At 43.3% G+C, this 24,018-nt stretch overlaps 1 protein-coding gene across 2 annotated transcripts in view; it reads right to left on the minus strand.

The window, feature by feature from the left end:
• Nucleotides 1–24,018, minus strand: part of LOC118370746 (catenin alpha-2) — a 724,633-nt gene that overhangs the window by 689,429 nt on the left and 11,186 nt on the right. Inside the window, exon 1 of one of the 2 annotated variants that reach the window (XM_052486588.1) lies at nucleotides 3,955–4,074. The exons of the other annotated variant lie outside the window; for it this stretch is intronic. The gene's annotated coding sequence lies outside the window, so the exon portion shown is untranslated. Of the gene's footprint in view, nucleotides 1–3,954; nucleotides 4,075–24,018 lie in introns of those variants that run through there. 2 annotated transcript variants of the gene reach the window in all.

Below are 24,018 nucleotides of genomic sequence, written 5' to 3' on the forward strand. Positions count from 1 at the left end.
GGTCTTCCAAATGGACAATGACCCCAAGCATACTTCCAAAGTTGTGGCAAATTGCCTTAAAAGGACAACAAAGTCAAGGTATAGGAGTGGCCATCACAAAGCCCTGACCTCAATCCTATAGAAAATCTGTCGGCAGAACTGAAAAAGCGTGTGCGAGCAAGGAGGCCTACAAACCAGACTCAGTTACACCAGCTCTGTTAGACGGAATATGCCAAAATTCACCCAACTTATTGTGGGAAGCTTGCGGAAGGCAACCCAAAATGTTTGACAGAAGTTAAACAATTTAAAAACAATGCTACCAAATACTAATTGAGTGTAGGTAAACTTCTGACCCACTGGGAATGTGATGAAAGAAATAAAAGCTGAAATAAATCATTATCTCTACTATTATTCTTAAATTTCACATTATTAAAATAAAGTGGTGATCCTAATTGACCTAAGACAGCGAATCTTTACTACGATTAAATGTCAGGAATTGTGAAAAACTGAGTTTAAATGTATTCGGCTAAGGTGTATGTAATCTTCCGACTTCAACTGTATATTTCACTGGTAACCCCCAAAGCCAATTCCTCCTTTGGCCACCTTTCCTTCCAGTTCTCTGCTGCAAATGACTGGAACAAACTGCAAAAATCACTGAAGCTGGAGACTCATATCTCCCTCATTAACTTTAACCATCAGCTGTTAGAGCAGCTCACAGATCACTGCACCTGTACATAGCCCATCTGTAAATAGTCCATCCAACTACCTCATCTCCATACTGTTATTTATTTTGCTCCTTTGCACCCCAGGATCTCTACTTGACATTCATCTTCTGCACATCTATCACTCCAGTGTTTAATTGCTATATTGTAATTATTTCGCCACTATGGCCTATTTATTGCCTTTACCTCCCTTATCCTACCTCATTTGCACCTACTGTATATATACTTTTCTATTGTATTATTGACTGTATGTTTGTTTATTCCATGTGTAACTCTGTGTTGTTGTTTGTGTCGCACTGTTTTGCTTCATCTTGGCCAGGTCACAGTTGTGAATGAGAACTTGTTCTCAACTGGCCTACCTGGTTAAATAAAGGTGAAATAAAAAAATAATTAAAAAAAATGTGAGAGCGTTTGTGTCCTCTCCAGCTCATTGGTCTGATGGTGGCAGAGGGGATGATTAGAAACAAAGACAGAGAGAGAGAGAGAGAGAGAGAGGAACAGATAGACAGAGGGAGAGTGACACAGAGAGAGAGATGGACACAGAGAGAGAGAGGGACACAGAGAGAGAAAGAGAGAGGGCACAATCAGCCCTGAACTGCAGTAACCCTCACTACTTCACTCTACTGAGAGAACTGTAGAGAGGAGAGAGAAGACACACACCTGCTGCTGTAGGTCAGGGTCTTCTCTTCGATGGGTTTACCCTGCTCTGGCTCAGAGAGAAGTGCTCAGCTCAAATAACGGTTTCCTCTCGTCTCCTACTCTTTACTCTCTCCTCTCTATGCTGCACCTAAAGAGAGTGTGTGTATGCGTATGAGTCTGTGTGTTCGTACGTGTGTGAATCCATGTCAAATGCCAATACAGATGTACAATCTTAATTTGAGCCAGTTTGATGACAGCAGGAAAATAACCCCGCGGAAAACAGGACATGTGAATTATAATTTCTGGACATTTTTGTAGGGGTCGATACATTTTTCGTTAAGGGAAAAGCAAGTCTGACATTCTAAAATCGAAATGACAAACTTTAGAATCCTTTTTAAAACTCAAACATACTAAAAGTTTGCATTTCCTGCTGTTCAGGAACATTCTCAGTAACAAAAGATGATGTGCATACGTGCGTAAGAGCGTGCATGAGTGTGCAAATGTACTGTATTCGAGAGTAGCCTACCTTAATGAGCTTCTGCATGTATCTGAGAAATCCGAGAATATTTGGTGAGAGTGCGAATGTGGAGCTAATCGGAGCTTTTAAAAAAACGTGTGCTTTCTTTGCTATTTAAATCCCCCTGAAACCCAAAAGGATAGAATGACCCATTTTACAGTTCCCCAAATTGCGTCTCACTGCTAAATCTTATGAAACATGGCTGCCTTGGAGCAGTGTGGATTAGACAGAAGATTAAGTACCAGTGAAGAGAAGAAGGGTAAACATTGTACACACTGAAAAACATGTGTGTGCTCGCACACATGCTGAAACACACACACACACACACACACACACACACACACACACACACTGTGTACAGACATATTCAAATAAACTGCTCACGTACAGTGGGGCAAAACATAATTTAGTCAGCCACCAATTGTGCAAAATCCTACAATGTGATTTTCTAGATTTTTTTTCTTCTCATTTTGTCTGTCATAGTTGAAGTGTACCTATGATGAAAATTACAGGCCTATCTCATCTTTTTAAGTGGGAGAACTTGCACAATTGGTGGCTGACTAAATACTTTTTCGCCCCACTGTATGTTCTCTCACAAGAAAAGATCTAATATATACAGCAGCAGGTGTGTGTGTCTTCTCTCTCCTCTCTACAGTTCTCTCAGTAGAGTGAAGGGGTGAGGGTAACTGCAGTGTGAGGGTTGCAGGTTTTGGGCTATGATACTTGTGCATCTCACTTTCTCACTCATTATTATTCGTGATTCATTCAGGATGATCCGTAATCACGGTAGCATCCACATGAACGTGTTTAGAAACATATTCTATTCTTATTTACAGTAAAAGTGACTCCAAAATGACACAACACATTATTTACAGTAAAAGTGACTCCAAAATGACACAACACATTATTTACAGTAAAAGTGACTCCAAAATGACACAACACATTATGTACAGTAAAAGTGACTCCAAAATGACACAACACATTATTTACAGTAAAAGTGACTCCAAAATGACACAACACATTATTTACAGTAAAATTGACTCCAAAATGACACAACACATTATTTACCATTCATTTCTATTGGTCACAAAATAATCTGAAACACAACCAAAACAAACTGAAAATGCATCCAATATGTTTGTCGAGTCACGAGCTTGATGTAATAATTGTGTGCCATGAATATGGGCCCAAATACTACACCTTTGACGACTTAAATACACATGGGTGAATTTGTCCTTGTATTTTTGGTCCCTTAAAACGGGCGAGACTACGTACCAAAAGTGCTGCAATTATTAAACGGTTCACCCAATACGGATGAAAATACATACAAATGAAAGATGACGGTCTGTATTTTTACAGCAGGGTCGTTGTATCATTTCAAATCCCAAAAAGCTGGTGTTCAGAGCCAAAACAACAACAACAACAACAACGTTGTCACTGCCCTAATACTTTTGGAGCTCGCTGTGTGTTTTATTGCCACGGTGAAAAGCGTTGTTTTGCAGGTTCACTTTAGGCTGAGCTAGTTTCAGCATTGCAAGAGGGCTTCTCTACACACATGCAGACAATGAAGGCACGCACACACACACACACACACACACACACACACACACACACACACACACACACACACACACACACACACACACACACACACACACACACACACACACACACACACACACACACACACACACACACACACACACAGTGTCATTCCCAAACCCTCTGGCTGACACCTCTATTGGCTCATCTGTGGGTGTGTCCTAAAATGGCACCGTATTCTCTACATAGTGCACAGCTTTTGACCAGAGGCTTACTATATGTGGAATAGTATGTGGTTCGGGACGGGCCATGTGTCAGAGCAGCTTTTACCCTGGCCCTGGTGTTGAATGTAGCACGGCTGTGTGAGCGTGCCACCGCGAAGAGGTGCGGAGAAGAAGGACGTGACTGAGAACATTACTGGGATGTTAGTTATTTACACACACACACACACATAAACACACCACAACCACCACCCCAGATAATGAAAATGTGTCAAATACCACTTTTTTACAAACACAGACACACATGGACACACAAACACACACACACACTTACCTGGCTGGTTGGGGTAATTCCTATACTGTTACGTTAACAGTTGTCTCGCTTACAATCAGCTCTATTTTCTAAAGGAGTGACGACTTCAGCGCAACCTCAGCTAATGACACTGTTTAATGAGCAACGAACAACAAGCGGTGAGGAAATATCCCACATGAGGCGACAAATCGCTGACTTGTGAAAAACAACAGCAGGGGAGCCAACCAATGAGGCGTCTCTGTGTATTGGGTTCAGCCTTAACCTCGGCGTGTGTCCCAAATGGCGTCCTACTCACTATAGTGCGCTACTTTTCACCAGAGCCCTATGGGCCCGGGTCAAAAGTGGTGCACTCTAAAGGAACGAGGGTGCCGTGTAGGACGCAGCCCGAGTTTAGCAGAGCTGCCTGGCCCTTTGTAGCTGGTTTGTGTTTTCCACTGTCAGCCTTTGTCCTGTTCCAGAATCTCTCACAGAAATGTGACTGGCGTTGTTGTGTCTACCGCTCCCATCCCTATGCTCTGCTCCCCTCCCTCTATCCATTTCTCTTGTTCTCTCCCTCCTTCCCTCTCTCTCACCCCTCTGCTCCACTCTCTCTGCCTCCCTCCCTCCAAACACTGTTCTGTTTAGATCCACTAATATGCCATGGACATTGCATGCAGCTAAAGAGGTTGGATGAAAAAGAGAGAGAGAGAGAGAGCACTAAATTGCTGCCTGCCATAAAATGAGGGACAGTGCACATGTCCTCCACGGCATTGTTGTTGTTATTGCTCAATGTATGGTTCTTTTGACATTTGATTATCGTTGTTAGTGTTGTCCAGTTGACAGTCTTGATTATTATTTTAACTATGTTCATATCGTAAATGTATCACTTAACCTCCTAAGTACACTTTGGCAACATGTACATTGTTACGTCATGTCAATAAGGCAGATTGAAGTGAATTGAGAGCGAGGAGAGACAGAGAATAAGACACAGAGAGTAAGAGAGGTGTGTGGTTGTTTGTCTTTACTTGGTGATTCCCCTTAGGCTTCATTCTAGCTGGGGAGATAATAAGTGAGAATTAACACACACTCTTCAGTCTCTAGGAGCGAAAGAATCCCAGCATGCCATCTGCCCCAGGAGACAGCCACAGTCTCTGTCTCTCCATCTCGCTGTCTGGCTCTCCCTCCCTCTCCCCTCTCTCTCTCCCTCCCTCTCCCTCCCTTTTCCTCTCCCTCTCCCTCCCTTTTTCCTCTCCCTCTCCCTATGCTCTCTTTCTTCTCTCCTATTACAAATTGTTGAAGTTAAATCCACAAAAAGCACCGTTCAATCACTCCATCTCCTGCCAAGATGAATTAACTCTTGGTTGCAGAGCTCCTGAAACAACGAGTCCTCTCTAGCCTAAAGAGAAAGAGAAGCGGCTTGGATCCAAAGCAATTGTCCGGTGCTACTGCTTGTCAAGGGCAACATCTAGTTTGCAAATGGCCTCGCCTCCAGTGAGGGTAAAGATAGAGATGATTGTGTTCAGCTGTGTCTCACAGATGTAGCCAACGGGGGTGACCGCCATGTGCCAACTGGGCCTGCAGCGTCTGCCAGCGTCGTCATCGCGTGCCCTTGCCAACCACTGCCAACAACCAAAGCAAATTAACATTGGAATTAGTCCGAGTCAATGACGTGCTGTCACTAAATTCCAGCCCCGGCCACGACGTTTCCATCCAATGTCACCATTCCCACATTGAGATTTGACGCAGTCAGGGGTAAACAGTCTTGAGTAGGCGTGACATCGTATGGATATGATAAGCTGAACAAGCAGACGTCGTGTAGAAATCAGAGAGAGAGAGAGGAACCTCGCAGTTCTTATGTTGTTGTCGGTGATGCTATTTGTGGCCTTATTTTGATTTGTTAATCATGCACGATTCATAATCCCTTTAACATATGCACCTCTGCAGGGGCAGAGTGGGACATGAAATAGGCCAGGTTTTTCCCTGACATACCAGCCCTTTTATTTATTTTTTAACAATTTCCCTTTGTACTCAGAGGAATGTTCTACTGTCGTGATGACATGACTGTTGTAGGGGAAGAAGAATCAGAAGAACTTAGTACCAGGAGGACCATGCATCACCACCAGCATCAATCCAACACCTCCTACATGATGTCATCCTCGCCATTAGGGATGGTCACGGGTATCAGAATATTTGAATATCCAAACGTACATAAGTATTCGATTATTTGTGAAAGTATTCATTTTGGAGAAAAAAAAAGATAGGCCCATTTGAATGAAAAGGCTTTGTCTACGATTAAATGGTCTATGTGACATTGCTACATTTTTGTAAAACAACAGTTTTAGGCATTATCATCCCTTACTGGGAAACGTATTGATAACATGTGGAGCATGTATTGACTAATGAGATCCACAGACACAAACAGCGGAGGCCCTAGGTGTTAATCCACTGATACCAGGCATACTGGACCTGCATCAAACCACAGCGGTTGACAAATCAACGCCATCATCACCTCTCCAACAACCAACACTTGGCTTCAGTACCAAGCGGCTCTGGCACTGAACCTAACTGTGCTCCTTAGCAAACTGTCATGGCAAGTGGCCTAGTCAACAGGACCTCTCAATGAGCAGCTAGGCAAAACCTCCTGGCCAGGGGCCGTATGTATGAACTGATCCTAGATCTGCACTCTGACTTTGAGACGCTTTGTTAATACAGGCCCAGGTCTTTATGTCGAACGAGACTTGATCTCAATGGGACTAACGTTGATAAATAAAGTGTATGAAACCAATTACAAACTATGGGCCCTGGTCAAAAGTAGTGTATTTATATAGGGAATAGTGTGCCATTTTGGATGCATGCATTTTCAGCGTGGAGCACAGATGTCCACAAACCCTAGCTCCGCGTCCGTCAACACAACAGTTGCATAACAGTGACACAACGACATTGACCTTGTCATTACGCCCAACGAGACAGAGATCAACAACCAGGGATAATGATGACTAAGACCATTCCCAGAGCTACACTAAGCCACCACCCACCCACACATGAGGTCTGAGTCAATGTCAATAGACTCTCCATTGCATTCACCCAGAGGGCTCTCCATTGCATTCATCAAGGACACTCAAGTAGGGCCATTTCCATAATCAAGGCTCCATTGCCTATACTGTATTCTCCCTCAGTGAGTGAATTAACCTGGCTTCCCCATGGTCGTTTACTGTACAGAACTTTTAACATCTAGACAGTAACTTGTATTTTCAGGAAGCTATATGTGGTTCATCCGGGAATCAAACCCACAACCATGGGGTTCGTTCAGCAAGGCTACAACTTCCGATAACAAACCTTTCTGAAATGTAGGATAGCGAATCATGTCAGCAGTAGTGGTGCTGACAGAGATGGTCGCCTCGCTTTGGAAAGTCCGTAGGAAACGCAGTATGCAGTAATTTGTTTTTTAATATATTATTTCTTACATTGTTAGCCCAGAAAATCTTAAGTGGTATTGCATACAGCCGGGAAATAACTATTGGATATAAGAATGACGTCAACTTATCAACATTACAACCAGGAATACGACTTTTCCGAAGCGGATCCTTCGTTCGGACCTCCACCCTGGACATGGGATCTAATCCCAGAGGCCGACCCAAAACAACTTCGTCGTCGCAGGAGAGGCAGAGGGAGCGGCCTCCTGATCAGACTTAGAAGGCGAGCACACAACCCGCCGTTTCCGAGCATATTAGTCGCCCGACGTCCAGTCTCTAGACAACAAGGTGGACGAAATTAGGGCACGAGTTGCCTTCCAGAGAGACATCAGCGATTGTAACATTCTCTGTTTCACGGAAACATGACTCACTTGGAATATGTTGTCAGAGTCGGTACAGCCAACCGGTTTCTTCACGCGTCGCGCCGACAGAAACAAACATCTCTCTGGTAAGAAGAAGGGGCGAGGGTGTATGCCTCATGATTAACGACACATGGTGTACCGATAACAACATACAGGAACTCAAGTCCTTTTTTTCACCTGACGTAGAATTCCTTACAATCAAATAATGACTGCATTATCTCCCAAGAGAATTCTCTTTGATTATAGTCACAGCATTGTATGTCACCCCCCAAGCAGATACCACGATGGCCTGGAAAGAACTTCACTGGACTCTATGGGCGGCAGCGTAGCCTAGTGGTTAGAGTTGGACTAGTAACCGGAAGGTTGCGAGTTCAAACCCCCGAGCTGACAAGGTACAAATCTGTCGTTCTGCCCCTGAACAGGCAGTTAACCCACTGTTCCCAGGCCGTCATTGAAAATAAGAATGTGTTCTTAACTGACTTGCCTGGTTAAATAAAGGTTAAAAAAAAAAAAAAAAATGGAAACCATATATCCTGAGGCTGCATTTATTGTAACTGGTGATTTTAACAAAGCTAATTTGAGAACAAGGCTACCTATATTCTACCAGCACATTGACTGTTGTACCCGCTCGAGCAAAACACTGGACCCACTGCCACTCTAACGTCCGCGATGCATACAAGGCTCCACCCCGCCCTCCCTTCAGCAAATCTGACCACGACTCCATCTTGCTTGTACTGTCCTATATGCAGAAACTCAAACAGGATGTAACAGTGACTAGAACCAATCAACGCTTTTCTGACCAATCGGAATCCATGCTTCAAGAATGTTTTGTTCACGTGGACTGGAAAATGTTACGGGAGCCTTAGACAATAACATTGATTTAAACGCTGACGCGGTGTGTGAGTTTTTTAGGAAGTGCCTTAGAGATGTGGTATACACTGTGACTATTAAAACATACCCCAACCAGAAACTGTGGATAGACAGCGGCATTCCCGCAAAACTGAAAGCGCGAACCACCGCATTCAATCATGGAAAGAGGTCAGGAATATGGCCGAATATAAACCATGTAGTTATTCCCTCAGCAAGGCAATCAAACAAGCGAAAGAGGCGCAATTCAAGGAGTCACAATACAAAGGCCCAGACACAAGACGTACAGTGGGGAGAACAAGTATTTGACACACATCCAATTTTGCAGGTTTTCCTACTTACAAAGCATGTAGAGGTCTGTCATTTTTACCATAGGTACACTTCAACTGTGAGAGACGGAATCTAAAACAAAAATCCAGAAAATCACATTGTATGATTTTTAAGTAATTAATTTGCATTTTATTGCATGACATAAGTATTTGATACATCAGAAAAGCAGAACTTAATATTTGGTACAGAAACCTTTGTTTTCAAATACAGAGATCATACGTTTCCTTTAGTTCTTGACCAGGTTTGCAGACACTGCCGCAGGGATTTTGGCCCACTCCATACAGACCTTCTCCAGATCCTTCAGGTTTCGGGGCTGTCGCTGGGCTATACGGACTTTCAGCTCCCTCCAAAGATTTTCTATTGGGTTCAGGTCTGGAGACTGGCTCGGCCACTCCAGGACCTTGAGATGCTTCTTACGGAGCCACTCCTTAGTTGCCCTGGCTGTGTGTTTCGGGTTGTTGTCATGCTGGAACACCAAGCCACGACCCATCTTCAATGCTCTTACATCCTCCCCTCAATACGGTGCAGTCGCCCTGTCCCCAATGCAGAAAAGCATCCCCAAAGAATGACGTTTCCACCTCCATGCTTCACAGTTGGGATGGTGTTCTTGGGGTTGTACTCATCCTTCTTCTTCCTCCAAACACGGCGAGTGGAGTTTAGACCAAAAAGCTCTATTTTTGTCTCATCAGACCACATGACCTTCTCCCATTACTCCTCTGGATCATCCAGATGGTCATTGGCAAACTTCAGACGGGTCTGGAAATGCCCTGGCTTGAGCAGGGGGACCTTGTGTGCGCTGCAGGATTTTAATCCATGACGGCATAGTGTGTTACTAATGGTTTTCTTTGAGACTGTGGTCCCAGCTCTCTTCAGGTCATTGACCAGGTCCTGCCATGTAGTTCTTGCTGGTCCCTCACCTTCCTCATGATCATTGATGCCCCACGAGGTGAGATCTTGCATGGAGCCCCAGACCGAGGGTGATTGACCATCATCTTGAACTTCTTCCATTTTCTAATAATTGCGCCAACAGTTGTTGCCTTCTCACCAAGCTACTTGCCTATTGTCCTGTAGCCCATCCCAGCCGTGTGTAGGTCTACAATTTTATCCCTGATGTCTTTACACAGCTCCCTGGTCTTGGCCATTGTGGAGAGTCTGTTTGATTGAGTGTGTGGGCAGGTGTCTTTTATACAGGTAACGAGTTCAAACAGGTGCATTTAATACAGGTAATAAGTGGAGAACAGGAGGGCTTCTTAAAGAAAAACTAACAGGTCTGTGAGAGCTGGAATTCCTACTGGTTGGTAGGTGATCAAATACTTATGTCATGCAATAAAATGCAAATTAATTACTTAAAAATCATACAATGTGATTTTCTGGATTTTTGTTTTAGATTCCGTCTCTCACAGTTGAAGTGTACCTATGATAAAAATTACAGACCTCTACATGCTTTGTAAGTAGGAAAACCTGCAAAATCGGCAGTGTATCAAATACTTGTTCTCCCCACTGTATGTGGCAGGGTCTACAGGAAATTACAAAAAGAAAACCAGCCACGTCACGGACACCGACGTCTTGCTTCCAGACAAGCTAAACACCTTCTTTGCCCGCTTTGAGGATAATACAGTGCCACCGATGCGGCCTGCTACCAAGACCTGCGGGACACCCTCTCCTTCTCCGTGGCCGACGTGAGTTCTTACATTTAAATGTGTTGACCCTCGCAAGGCTGCTGGCCCAGATGGCATCCCTCGCCACGTCCTCAGACCATTCGCAGACCAGCTGGCTGGTGTGTTTACATATTCAATCACTCCCTATCCCACTATGCTGCCCCCACATGCTTAAAGAGGGCCGCCATTGTTCCTGTACAAAAGGCGGCAAAGATAAAATTAGTAGATGACTATCGCCCCGTAGCACTCACTTTCTGTCATCATGAAGTGCTTTGAGAGACTAGTCAAGGATCATATCACTTCCACCTTACCTGCCACCCTAGACCCACTTCAGTTTGCATACCGCCCCAACAAGTCCACAGACGATGCAATAGTCATCACACTGCACAATGCGCTATCCCATCTGGACAAGCGGAATACCTATGTAAGAATGCTGTTCATTGACTACAGCTCAGAATTCAACACCATAGTACCTTCCAAGCTCATCATTAAGTTTAAAGCTCTGGGTCTCAACCCTGCCCTGTGCAATTGGGTCCTGGACTTTCTGACGGGCCGCCCCCAGGTGGTGAAGGTATGAAACAACATCTCTATTTCGCTGATCCTCAACACTGGGGCCCCACAAGGGTGCTTGCTCAGCCCCCTCCTGTACTCCCTGTTCACCCATGACTGCGTGGCCATGCACACCTCAATCATCAAGTTTGCAGACGACACAATAGCGGGATTGATTACCAACAACAACGAGACAGTCTACAGGGAGGTGGTAAGGGCACTCAGAGTGTGGTGTCAGGAAAATAACCTCTCACTCAAAGTTAACAAAACAAAGGAGATAATCGTGGACTTCAGGAAACAGCAGGTGGAGCACCCCCATATCCACATCGACAGGACAGCAGTGGAGAAGGTGGAAAGTTTTAAGTTCCTCAGCGTACACATCACGGACAAACTGAAATGGTCCACCCACACAGACAGTGTGGTGAAGGCGCAACAGCGCCGCTTCAACCTCAAGAGGCTGAAGAAATGTGGCTTGTCACCGAAAACCCTCACAAACTTTTACAGATGCACAATCGAGAGCATCCTGTCGGGCTGTATCACGGCAACTGCAGTGCCCACAACCGCAATACCCTCCAGAGGGTGGTGAGATCTGCCCAACGCATCACCGAGGACAAACTACCTGCCCTCCAGGACACCTACAGCACCCGATGTCACAGGAAGGCCAAAAAGATCATCAAGGACAACAATAACCCGAGCTACTGCCTGTTCACCCTGCTACCATCCAGAAGGCGAGATCATTACAGGTGCATCAAAGCTGGGACCGAGCTTGGATCCCAAGGCCATCAGACTGTTAAACAGCCATCACTAACATAGAGAGGCTGCTGCCAACATACAGACCCAAATCACTGGCCACTTTAACAAATTGATTTAATAAAGGGACTTTAAATATTGTCAATTAATAATGTTTACATATTCTAAATTACTGATCTCATATGTATATACTGTATTTCATACCATCTATTGCATCTTGCCAATGCCGTACGGCCATCGCTCATCCATATATTTATATGTACACATTCTTATTCCATCCGTTTACATTTGTGTGTATAAGGTAGTTGTTGTGAATTTGTTAGATGACTTGTTAGATATTACTACACTGTCGGAACTAGATGCACAAGCATTTCGCTACACTCACATTAACATCTGTTAACCATGTGTTTGTGAGAAATAACATTTGATTTGATAATCTCAATAGCAGCAGGAAACATCTGTAACATCTGACATTCGTTCCATATTTGCTTACTGAATGTGGCCCTGGTGTTGCCAGTGCCACAGTCAAACCCACTGAGCTTTTGGGACCATGCAGTTACAGAACTATATAAATATTAGGTCTACAAATATACACTTTGTATACAGTTGAAGTCGGAAGTTTACATACACTTAGGTTGGAGTCATTAAAACTAGTTTTTCAACCACTACACAAATTTCTTGTTAACAAACTATAGTTTTGGCAAGATGGTTAAGACATCTACTTTGTTTCCAACAATTGTTTAAAGACAGATTAATTCACTGTATCACAATTACAGTGGGTCAGAAGTTTACATACCCTAAGTTGACGGTGCCTTTAAACGGCTTGGAAAATTCCACAAAATGATGTCATCAATTTAGAAGCTTCTGATAGGCTAATTAACATCATTTGAGTCCATTGGAGGTGTACCTGTGGATGTATTTCAAGGCCTACCTTCAAACTCAATGCATCTTTGCTTGACATCATGGGAAAATCAAAAGAATTGTAGACCTCCACAAGTCTGCTTCATCCTGTGTAGCCGATACATAAGCTTATTAAAGATCAGTGATACTACCAAGAGCAGTGTGCGGTTTCCTTTTCCCTTCATCTTGTTCAGCTCTTACCATGCACCTGCAAAAAAGATTGCTCAGATGTGTGAGTGCCTTTCGAATGTCAAACGCCTGAAGGTACCACGTTCATCTGTACAAACAATAGTACACAAGTACAAACACCATGGGACCACAGAGCCATCATACCGCTCAGGAAGGAGACCCATTCTGTCTCCTAGAGATGAACGTACTTTGGTGCGAAAAGTGCAAATCAATCCCAGAACAACAGAAAAGGACATTGTGAAGATGCTGGAGGAAACAGGTACAAAAGTATCTAAATCCACAGTAAAATGAGTCCTATATCGACATAACCTGAAAGGCCGCTCAGCAAGGAAGAAGCCACTGCTCCAAAACTTCCATAAATAAGCCAGACTACAGTAAGAAATGCACATGGGGATAAAGATTGTACTTTTTGGAGAAATGTCCTCTGGTCTGATGAAACAAAAATAGAACTGTTTGGCCATAACGACCATCGTTATGTTTGGAGGAAAAAGGGGAGGCTTGCAAGCCGAAGAAAACCATCCCAAACGTGACGCATGGGGGTGGCAGCATCATGTTGTGGGGGTGCTTTGCTGCAGGAAGGACTGGTGCACTTCACAAAATAGATGGCATCATGAGGTAGGAAAATTACATGGATACATTGAAGCAACATCTCAAGACATCAGTAAGGATGTTAAAGCTTGGTCGATCTTCCAAATGAACAATGACCCCAAGCATACTTCCAAAGTTGTGGCAAAATGACTTAAGGACAACAAATTCAAGGTATTGGAGTGGCCATCACAAAGCCCTGATCTCAATCCTATAGAAAATGTGTGGGCAGAATTGAAAAAGTGTTTGCGAGCAAGGAGGCCTTACAAACCTGACTCAATTACACCAGCTCTGTCAGGAGGAATGGGCCAAAATTCACCCAACTTATTGTGGGAAGCTTGTAGAAGGTTACCCAAAACATTTGACCCAAGTTAAACTATTTTAAAAGGCAATGCTGCCAAATAACTAATTGAGTGTATGTACATTTCTGACCCACTGAGAATGTGATGAAAGAAATAAACTAACTGACCTAAAACAGGGACATTTTACTAGGATTAAATGTCAGGAATTGTGAAAAAAATGATTTTAAATGTATTTGGCTGATGTGTATGTAAACCTCCGACGTCAACTGTATGTGGTCCATGCAGGAATCAAACTCACAACCCTGGTGACGCCAGAAACATAGTTCAACCCACTAAGCAATTGGGACCATGTAGTTACACAACAGATGTTGATTAGGAGGCATCATGGCAGTAAATGCTGTTCTGTTCTGTCAGGGTCATGTTGACATACAGGGATTAACTTCCCTAGAGTACTACTACTACTACTCTGTTTCCTGCTGCTATTGAGATTAACTGCACTACTACTCTGTGGCTGCTGCCCTCAATCGTAATACCCTGATACCATGCCGTTACTACTGTGATAAGCACACAGGGACGTAGTAGAAACAAGGTCAGACGCTGGTGTCTGTTTGTTTCGATTTCTCTCCCTCCTGTGCATTTGGTTCGATCAAAAAACAAAGGTGTGAATGACTCATCAAGGACAAATGAATTTAGCCTAGTCAGTTAGTGTATGAATTAAGAAGCTAGCCCACCAATTGTCGTGGTCCAGTTTTTCGCAAAGGAGTCCTGTCCTGGAATGGATATGAAATGTCACGTTCAGATTGGGTTGCTAGCCTATGAGTGGCGTATATAGGCTTCATTCCACAAACATCTGGGTCCTGAGTGGTGAGTGCTGGACTTGGCGTCCCACAGAGCAATGAGTTGCTTAGGGAGACAGCTTCAATACAGTTAGATGACAGGAAGTCTCTCCAGCCAAATCTGGGATAATGTTAAAACAGCTCTGCGTGTCGTCGCCACAGAAACCTCATCGCGGCCTCATATAGTGGGCTTTATTGGAGCTCCCATGAAGGGGTTTCTGATAGCTCTTAAATTCCCATGGCCAGATATGCTTTCTCATTGTGCCAAACCAAAACCTACACTTTTGATGAGTTAGGGGAAGTTCGATTTTAGGGGAAAATTAGCTAGGATATATGAATAAAAAGCAGCTAAGAATATATAGTGACTTACAGTGAGACTGTTCAATAATACTCAGAGTTAGGTAAATATACAAGAGTATTTGCAGAGAGGGTTGAGGCAAATGTCAGATATAGCACACTTTTGAAATATTGAAGTTGTGCCTACATAGATTAAATGTGCATTAAGGATTCTGTAACATTCAGAGAAAAGCCAGTCTAAAAATGTCCCTATCACTTCTCATTACTAGCTAATATGCTACCTCTGCAGTGGCCCAGATTCACAGGAGCAGTGTGCTTGTGCATGTGTCATATGTGTGTGTACAGTACCAGTCAAAAGTTGACACACCTACTCATTCCAGGGTTTTTCTTTATTTTGACTGTTTTCTACATTGTAGAATACTAGTGAACACAAAACTATTCAATAACACATGTGTAATCATGTAGTAACCAAAAAAAAGTGTTAAACAGATCAAAACATATTTTATATTTGAGATTCTTGATGACAGTTTTGCACACTCTTGGCATTCTCTCAACCAGCTTCATGAGGTAGTCCCTGGAATGCATTTAAATGAACAGGTGTGCCTTGTTAAAAGTTCATTTGTGAAATTTATTTCCTTCTTAACGCGTTTGAGCCAATCAGTTGTGTTGTGACATGGTAGTGGTCGTATACAGAAGATAGCCATATTTGGTAAAAGATCAAGTCCAAATTATAGCAAGAACTTATAGCAAAGAGAAACAGTCCATCATTACTTTAAGAAATTAAGGTCAGTCATTCTGGAACATTTCACAAGAACTTTTAAAGTTTCTTCAAGTGCAGTCGCAAAAACCATCAAGCGCTATTATGATGACACTGGCTCTCAATAGGACCGCCATAGGAATGGAAGACCCAGAGTTACCTCTGCTTCAGAGGATAAGTTCATTAGAGGTACTAGCCTCAGATTGCAGTCCAAATAAAACAGACACATCTCAACATCAACTGTTCAGAGGAGACTGTGTGAAGCAGGCCTTCATGGTTGAAATGTTACAAAGAAACCACTATTAAAGGACACCAATAAGAAGAAGGAGGCTTGGACCAAGAAACACGAGCAATGTGGAAATCTGTCCTTTGGTCTGATGAGTTCAAATTTGCGATTTTTGGTTCCAACCGCCAGGATTTTGAATGAATTTATTTGCAAATTATGGTGGAAAATAAGTATTTGGTCACCTACAAACAAGCAAGATTTCTGGCTCTCACAGACCTGTAACTTCTTCTTTTAAGAGGCTCCTCTGTCCTACACTAATGGCACCTGTTTGAACTTGTTATCAGTATAAAAGACACATGTCCACACCCTCAAACAGTCACACTCCAAACTCCACTATGGCCAAGACCAAAGAGCTGTCAAAGGACACCAGAAACAAAATTGTAGACCTGCACCAGGCTGGGAAGACTGAATCTGCAATAGGTAAGCAGTTTGGTTTGAAGAAATCAACTGTGGGAGAAATTATTAGGAAATGGAAGACATACAAGACCACTGATAATCTCCCTCAATTTGGGGCTCCACGCAAGATCTCACCCCGTGAGGTCAAAATGATCACAAAATTCCAGAACCACAAGGGGGGACCTAGTGAATGACCTGCAGAGAGCTGGGACCAAAGTAACAAAGCCTACCATCAGTAACACACTATGCCGCCAGGGACTCAAATCCTGCACTGCCAGACGTGTCCCCCTGCTTAAGCCAGTACATGTCCAGCCCCGTCTGAAGTTTGCTAGAGACCATTTGGATGATCCAGAAGAAGATTGGGAGAATGTCATATGGTCAGATGAAACCAAAATATAACTTTTTTGGAAAAACTCAACTCGTCATGTTTGGAGGACAAACAATGCTGAGTTGCATCCAAAGAACACCATACCTACTGTGAAGCATGGGGGTGGAAACATCATGCTTTGGGGCTGTTTTTCTGCAGAAGGGACCAGGACAACTGATCCATGTAAAGGAAAGAATGAATGGGGCCAGATTTTGAGTGAAAACCTCCTGCCATCAGCAAGGGCATTGAAGATGAAACGTGGCTGGGTCTTTCAGCGTGACAATAATCCGAAACACACCGCCTGGGCAACAAAGGAGTGGCTTCATAAGAAGCATTTCAAGGTCCTGAAGTGGCCTAGCCAGTCTCCAGATCTCAACCCCATAGAAAATCTTTGGAGGGAGTTGAAAGTCCGTGTTGCCCAGCAACAGCCCCAAAACATCACTGCTCTAGAGGAGATCTGCATGGAGGAATGGGCCAAAATACCAGCAACAGTGTGTGAAAACCTTGTGAAGACTTACAGAAAAGATTTGACCTCTGTCATTGCCAACAAAGGGTATATAACAAAACATTGAGATAAACTTTTGTTATTGACCAAATACTTATTTTCCACCATAATTTGCAAATAAATTCATTAAAAATCCTACAATGTGATTTTCTGGATTTTTTTATCATTTTGTCTGTCATAATTGAAGTGTACCTATGATGAAAATTACAGGCCTCTCTCATCTTTTTAAGTGGGAGAACTTGCACAATTGGTGGCTGACTAAATACTTGGTGGCTGACTAAATACTTTTTTGCCCCACAGTATGTGTTGGAGCTTGCGTGCGGACAGGTGTGACGCGCGCACACATGTGTGTACCCATCCATACGTATGCATGTGTGTGTGAGAGTGCCATGTTAGAGGAATCTCTAAAGTAGCAGTAGCAGTTGGGGCACAACCTTTCATATTGCTGCTCACCAGAGCACACACACACACACCATACCAAAGTAGATACGGGAACGTGTGTGAAGCCTAAGCGCAGCCTTGTAGCTTCCCCAGCATACACATGCATGTATACATACATAACCACACACACACACACACAAACATACACACATGTACACACACTCGCACACACCCTTTCATTTTCTCTCTCTTTCTCTCTTTAAAGCACCTTCACTCTCTCTCTCTCTTACACATGTGTACACACAATCTCACACATATCTTGCAAGTTCAAAGTAAAAACAATGGGGATGTCACGAATCCCGTTTCCTGAGTCTGTTTTTTGCCTGTGTTCTGTCCTGGAGTGTTTTTTCCGGCGTCCTGGAACGCACCCTGTCTGGTTGCCGGGCAATGTAGCCAGTTGGGAGTTCTGATTACCCGCACCTGTATCCCATCAGCTATCTGCACACCTGGTCCTGATCATCATCTCTCCTCTTCATAAGCCCGGACCTGACATCCATTCCCTGCCGGATCGTTAGCCATGAACAGTATGTTGTGCCATAGTATCAGCCTGAAGTTGGATAGAATTTGTTTTGTTGTTTTTTACGTATTGCTTGCCTTAAACTTACCTCCGTTTGATCTGTCTTCAGTTACTCACCCGGATCATTTACCCCATTCCCACCTGTTCGGAGGATTCCGCTACCCCATTGGATCCACCTATTTACTCCCATCAACTCACCACCGCAGCCCGCTACGCCACCTGGATATATCTACCCATTCACATTCACTTGTAAATAAATACTCACCTTCTTCCTACTCTCCTTGTCCTGGTCAGACTTCAAACTTCAAAGACCAAAGTGACAGACTTAATCAAAGTTGTGCCTCCATACAGTGTGACACTTGTATTAGCTAGCCTGGAGCAGGAAGATCCCTCCATACACTGTTGCAGATTAGGCATATGGCGAACATAAGGTGTTTTTGGGGTCCTTCGCAGCTAACCACTAGAATGATATTCCTTATGAATCATTCCTGAAGTAAGCATCTATATACAGCCTTATAAAGGGTTTATGGAGGCTGAAGTCAGCTATGTAGCCTTATAAAGGGTTTATGAAGCAGTCATTTTGCCTTACAGGTTGTACATCATTTAAAATAGGCCCTCCTCGTGTATGGCTGACTGTGCAGCCGCACAGTGAAAGGTGTAGGGTCCGTCCCAAATGACCTACACACTGCATTATTGTGGGTCAGATGTAGTTCCCGAAAAAAGGGAATAGTGTGCCATTTTAGGACACACACATGGAGTAATGTGAAAACCTGCCAGGCCTCTCCCTTTGAAGAACTATTAAAGAGAAATCCATTTTATTGCTTTCCTGTAACAGACAATATGCCATAAAGATTTCCCTTTTACCACGTCACTCATTACAGAATAAAAAGGACCAAGGCACGACGATGGGAGAATCAAATTGCTTTCCGTATTCGTAATTACTTTTTATTCACCACAAATTGATCAAGTTTGAACCAATAACAAAAACAGATGACTGGCGACAAGTAATTCTATCCGGGCAACGCAAAATTGTCTCTAGACTGGATAGGTTGCTTCCCAAATGGCTTACTATTCCCTACATACAGTCGTGCACTACTTTTGACTAGGGCATTATATAGAGAATAGGGTGCCATTGGAGACGCATCATAAACTTAGCTCAAAATATGATGTTGAGTCCAGATAGGAGAATTGGATGGTGGAGATGCTTGAGGAGTTTTATAGCTTGTTGTTTTATTTCAAAGACAAGCTCATATACACAGACCGACACTGAAGTCCCTCTGAACATTCAATAAATGTTTTAATCAGTGCTAGAAATACACTAGTCATATCTCAGGCTTTTGTCGTCTACATAGACAACACACATCCTAATTGACTCTAATGTAACTATGTGAGAGTCAACTAAGTCTAATTGATTCTTATGTGACTATGTGAGTCAACTAAGTCTAATTGATTCTTATGTGACTATGTGAGAGTCAACTAAGTCTAATTGATTCTTATGTGACTATGTGAGAGTCAACTAAGTCTAATTGATTCTTATGTGACTATGTGAGAGTCAACTAAGTCTAATTGATTCTTATGACTATGTGAGAGTCAACTAAGTCTAATTGATTCTTATGACTATGTGAGAGTCAACTAAGTCTAATTGATTCTTATGACTATGTGAGAGTCAACTAAGTCTAATTGATTCTTATGACTATGTGAGAGTCAACTAAGTCTAATTGATTCTTATGACTATGTGAGAGTCAACTAAGTCTAATTGATTCGTATGTGACTATGTGAGAGTCAACTAAGTCTAATTGATTCTTATGTGACTATGTGAGAGTCAACTAAGTTTTGGCTCCTGCAATGCACTACTTTCCTGGACACACTAACACATGTCCTCACCTATTGTAATTATTCACTTTGAAACACAACAAAGGCAGCACCAGACCCTCAGACGCCCCTCAGTCTCTTTGAAGTAAACTCAGCAAGGCCAAACTAGCAATTCCACACACACACACACACACACACATGCAAGCCCACACCCGCACACCCACACTGAGCACACTCAAATTGAACCATCCCCTTCTAAGAACATGGGGGCAATTCTCACAGAGCTTGAAGCCAGCCACCCATCCGCCCCTTTGGAAAAATGTTGTTGGGTTTCTCAAATGATGGGAAATCTGTAAAGCGCACATGCTGTCTCTCCTCGCATGGCCCTTCGTCTCAGCGGCAGAGGCAGACGATTCATGATTCATATTCTGAAGACAGGAAGGGAGCATAAAAAGGCTCCATTACTTACAGCTGTACTGACATCCTCTTGGCTGGCCTTGCAGGGATTAAAGGAGCAATCTGGGATATTCCCGATATTGCGCTTCCCAAATGCAAAACAATTTTAAGGTTGTAAATGTATTTGAGAAGAGATACTGTTTATACTTAGATTTCTGGAAAGCCTACATAAAAATCAGGCGGAATGAGCACGGCCGTTACTCATCCAAGTAAATAAAGAACATTTAGTGGTTAAATCGTATTAACAAGATGAGAGAAAAACAGAATTACTGTTGGGTTTTTAAATTCTAAACCAAGAGCATGAAATTACATATGGCAAGCTGTGTTCTAAGGATTGGATTTTGGACAAGATCTCGGGTTTTCTGTCTTTTGGTAATAGAATGATATGGTCTGACAAGCAAATGTGCTGTCATTCAGTCAGAGTGTGACAAACGTCATGACACTTCAACAGCATCACAAGCAAATTGGTATTATTGTGTCATAATAAGCTACATACACAAGATAAACGCTACAGATAAGAATCCATTCAACTGCTGTTCCCACTACATCCTGTAGCCCTTGCCTTTTTGGTGCATGTGTGTGTGTATAAGAGTCCTGCATTGGGTCGGGTACCCAATCAGCTGGCGGGTGCAATGAAAAATTTCCTTCAACCCGTGGGTCAGTTTGCGGTTCAGAACAATTATAATGCGGGTCGGATTTTTTTTTAAATTAAGATGATTGCAAAATGAAGGCATGTTCATTTCTTCTCTTCTCTCTGCTGCACTGCATGCAGCTGTAGGCAGCCCACTCACTGTTGCATTGGGTTGCCTAGCAGTAAACAAACACGCAGTGCCCGTGCCTCTGCCCCATAGTCCCTCATGATGTGACATTCACTGCATCCATATGGGTGGTACTGGGGAACGGATGTAAACATTTCCAAAAATCAAATTAGCCCTAAGGTTGCGTTGTTAAATCTTGTTCATTCTCTTAATTAAATATGACTGAATGTCTGATCCAACATACTTTGGTGATATAGTTATCAACCTACGGCATATCCTTTAAAAATAAATATGTTTGTGTTCAGGGTGTGCTAATAGCATGTGTAACAGGGTTGGTTATGTTTCCACTTGCCTGTAAAGAAAGGTGTATTTAATGTTCAAGCATTCTTATTGGTTGGTTCAACTCTGATGACAATAAGCCGTGTTGTGATTGGCCCCGCTTGCAGATAGAGGGAGATCGCGAACGTCAGGTCTTCCCAGTATGAAAATGTGATGCAAGGGGTAGGTCACGTTCTGAATACTGTTTTCTATTTTACATTGTGTACAAGTTTGCTGTACATTACTAATTTATACATGTGTGGGTATATGGTACCTGTTAGGGATGTGCATTGGCATATGATTGCTGTAAATAAGTGTGTTAGCTAGCATACACCGATGGTCACGTAAGCCCACTGCTAACACAGTTGTCTTCATGCTACAGATTTTGCCATCGACTGCCATCAATACCGTTCAGCCCTGCACAACTAACGTGCTGTTTCCCATTTAACAACAGGTATTTACACATGTTATATTTTGTATTGTATTTTTGTATTTTGTTTGTCCAAGTATGAAAATGTGATGCAAGGGCTTTGCCATCGACAGCCATCAATACCGTTAAGCCCTGCACAACTAACGTGCCGTTTCCTATTTAACAACAGCAACAGAAATAAACGATGCTCAACTGGGACCACTGGCTGATGTGATTTACTTGGACAAAACACAACGCAAGGAGAGTACGATTTACATCTGATACACATGCTAACACTTAAGACAAACTGGTAAAATAGCTAGCATAGCAAAGCCATCGCTAGCGTTCAGTGGTTGAAGTTGAAGTAACTTTTGAGAGTAATGGAGTTGCCTGGTGACTATGACATGAATTTACAACTAAATATATAACCGCGGCCTTTCTCAATAGGTGGTTGTAGAATTTAGCGGATATTTGCTGGATTTTCATAATTAGATGGTATCGGTCAAATTATGCTCTGCATGCATTATTTGGTATTTTACGTTGTACACAGAGGATAGTTTTGCAGAATTCTGAATGCAGAGTCTCAATTTGGTGTTAGACCCATTTTGTGAATTCTTGGTTGGTGAGCAGACCCCAGACCCACAGCCATAAAGGGCAATGGGTTCTATTACTGATTCAATCATTTTTTGCCAGATCATAATTGGTATGTCAAATTTTATGTTCCTTTTGATGGCATAGAAGGCCCTTCTTGCCTTGTCTCTCAAATCGTTCACAGTGTTGTGGAAGTTACCTGTGGCGCTGATGTTTAGGCCGAGGTATGTATCGTTTTTTGTGTGCTGTAGGGCAATGGTGTCGAGATGGAATTTGTATTTGTAATCCTGGTGACTGGACCATTTACTGTCAGGGCCCAGGTCTGGCAGAATCTGTGCAGAAGATCTAGGTGCTGCTGTAGGCCTTCCTTGGTTGGTGACAGAAGCACCAGATCATCAGCAAACAGTAGACATTTGACTTCAGATTCTAGTAGGGCGAGGCCTGGTGTTGCGGACTGCTCTAGTGCCCTCTCCAATTTGTTGATATATACACTGCTCAAAAAAATAAAGGGAACACTTAAACAACACAATGTAACTCCAAGTCAATCACACTTCTGTGAAATCAAACTGTCCACTTAAGAAGCAACACTGATTAACAGTAAATTTCACATGCTGTTGTGCAAATGGAATAGACAACAGGTGGAAATTATAGGCAATTAGCAAGACACCCCCAAAAAAGGAGTGGTTCTGCAGGTGGTGACCACAGACCACTTCTCAGTTCCTATGCTTCCTGGCTGATGTTTTGGTCACTTTTGAATTCTGGCGGTGCTTTCACTCTAGTGGTAGCATGAGACGGAGTCTACAACTCACACAAGTGGCTCAGGTAGTGCAGCTCATCCAGGATGGAACATCAATGCGGTTTGCTGTGTCTGTCAGCGTAGTGTCCAGAGCATGGAGGCGCTACCAGGAGACAGGCCAGTACATCAGTAGATGTGGAGGAGGCCGTAGGAGGGCAACAACCCAGCAGCAGGACCGCTACCTCCGCCTTTGTGCAAGGAGGAGCAGGAGGAGCACTGCCAGAGCCCTGCAAAATGACCTCCAGCAGGCCACAAATGTGCATGTGTCTGCTCAAACGGTCAGAAACAGACTTTATGAGGGTGGTATGAGGGCCCGACATCCACAGGTGGGGGTTGTGCTTACAGCCCAACACCGTGCAGGACGTTTGGCATTTGCCAGAGAACACCAAGATTGGCAAATTCGCCACTGGCGCTCTGTGCTCTTCACAGATGAAAGCAGGTTCACACTGAGCACGTGACAGACGTGACAGAGTCTGGAGATGCCGTGGAGAATGTTCTGCTGCCTGCAACATCCTCCAGCATGACCGGTTTGGCGGTGGGTCAGTCATGGTGTGGGGTGGCATTTCTTTGGGGAGCCGCACAGCCCTCCATGTGCTCGC

The sequence above is a fragment of the Oncorhynchus keta genome, chromosome 29, assembly GCF_023373465.1.
Source record: "Oncorhynchus keta strain PuntledgeMale-10-30-2019 chromosome 29, Oket_V2, whole genome shotgun sequence".
Taxonomy (NCBI): domain Eukaryota; kingdom Metazoa; phylum Chordata; class Actinopteri; order Salmoniformes; family Salmonidae; genus Oncorhynchus; species Oncorhynchus keta.